This window comes from Onychostruthus taczanowskii, unplaced genomic scaffold, assembly GCF_017590055.1.
Source record: "Onychostruthus taczanowskii isolate IOZ18803 unplaced genomic scaffold, ASM1759005v1 scaffold1854, whole genome shotgun sequence".
NCBI classification, from domain to species: domain Eukaryota; kingdom Metazoa; phylum Chordata; class Aves; order Passeriformes; family Passeridae; genus Onychostruthus; species Onychostruthus taczanowskii.
Genome location: NW_024499078.1, coordinates 1 through 1,840, shown reverse-complemented (window position 1 = coordinate 1,840; position 1,840 = coordinate 1). Strand labels below are relative to the sequence as shown.

The following is a 1,840-nucleotide window of genomic DNA, read 5'->3' as shown; positions in this document are numbered from 1 at the left end:
TCCTGCCTGATCCATGGTTTTTTTTCCCCTCACAGTCGGACATGCAGAGCTGGGAGGAGCAGAGCCAGGGAGCCATTTACACCGTGGAGTATGCCTGCAGGTATGGAATTCCTGGAATTCTGCCTGGAAAACCCAGCAGGATCCAGGGAATGAGGATGGCAGGAGCTGGGATTTGGGATTTTCACTTTGAGAGGGAAATTCCAGGAATTCCATTTTTCAGCCTGCACAAGTGGCTGTGCCACCCAGCAGAGGGAATTTTTTAAGGAAACCCCAAATTTCCCACATTTTTAAGCTGCTAAATTTAACTTTTCCTTTTTTTTTCCACAGCACCATCACCCCCCAACCCAAGAATCCTCCAGGCTCTTCCTGATTTTTCATCCTGAATTTCCCAACCTTGGGAAAAATTGAAAAAACCACAGGTAGAGAAGCCCCTGAATTCCCAGGAAAACAACAAAAAAAAAAAGCTGGAAAATCCCAAATCCTGATTTTTGGGACCTTTTTTCCATGGAAAAACAGGGTGGGTTTGGGTTTATCCTCCCCATTTTTTTTTTCCAGGCTTTTTTTTTCCCCAAAAAAACCCCAAATGAGGTTTTGCTTTGGGAATTTGGTGTAAAAAACTGGAATGTGAGCACATTCTCCAGGCTTTTGTTGAGGAGGAATTCTCCATGGAGAAACTTTTCCAGCTGCTGCCAAGGAATTGCTGGGTTTGGTTTTAATGAGGACGAGAATAAAAAGGAAAAGAAAAATACAAAAATACCCCAAAAAACAACAAGAAAATTCTTTTTAAAGGTTTTCAGCTTTTCTCCTGTTGTGACAGCTTGGAGTTCCTTTTTTATCCTGGGATTTCCAAAGGCATGGAGCAAAAAAATGTGGAATTTTAGGCTTTCAAAGGAGAAAAAAATTCCTTAAAACCCTACCAAAATAATAAAAAAAAAGGATTTTTTTTGGTTTTGGAGGTGACTGGAAGGGAGCAGAGCTTTGGTGTGGATCCTTCCTGGATTTTCCAGGGATTCAGGGAATGGCTGAACTCAAATTCCAGGGGAATTGCTCTGGGGTAGCAGGTGGAATTTGGGATAGTAGCAGTGACACCCCAAATCTCCTTTTCCCCACCCCAAATCTCCTTTTTCCCACCCCAAATCTCCTTTTTCCCACCCCAAATCTCCTTTTTCCTACCCCAAACCCACCTTAAGCCACCCCAAATCTTCTTTTTCCCACCCCAAATCTGTTCCATTTGGGATAGTAGCAGTGACACCCCAAACCTCCTTTTCCCCACCCCAAATCTCCTTTTCCCCACCCCAAATCTCCTTTCTCCCACCCCAAATCTTCTTTTTCCCATCCCAAATCTGTTCCTGGTCACCCCAGACCCCCTTCCTGCCACCCCAAACTTGATTTTCCCCCCCCCAAATCTCCTTTCTCCCACCCCAAATCTCCTTTTTCCTACCCCAAACCCACCTTAAGCCACCCCAAATCTTCTTTTTCCCACCCCAAATCTGTTCCTGGTCACCCCAGACCCCCTTCCTGCCACCCCAAACTTGATTTTCCCCAACCCCAAAGTTGATCTCCCCCACCCCAAAGTTGATTTTCCCCATCCCAAAGTTGATTTTTTCCACCCCAAAGTTGATTTTTCCACCCCAAACTTGATTTCCCCCACCCCAAAGTTGATTTCCCCAACCCAAAGTTGTTTTTCTCCACCCCAAAGTTGATTTTCTCCACCCCAAACTTGATTTTTCCACCCCAAAGTTGATTTTTCCACCCCAAACTTGATTTCCCCCACCCCAAAGTTGATTTCCCCAACCCAAAGTTGTTTTTCTCCACCCCAAAGTTGATTTTCTCCACCCCA

The 1,840-nt window shown here is 44.9% G+C and overlaps 1 long non-coding RNA gene across 1 annotated transcript; it reads left to right on the top strand.

Moving 5' to 3' along the window:
• The first annotated feature begins 321 nt into the window (after positions 1–321).
• LOC121334206 lies at positions 322–943 on the top strand. Its single transcript, XR_005952417.1, has 2 exons — positions 322–419; positions 556–943. It is a non-coding gene; the product is annotated as an uncharacterized LOC121334206 (long non-coding RNA).
• Positions 944–1,840: the final 897 nt, after the last annotated feature.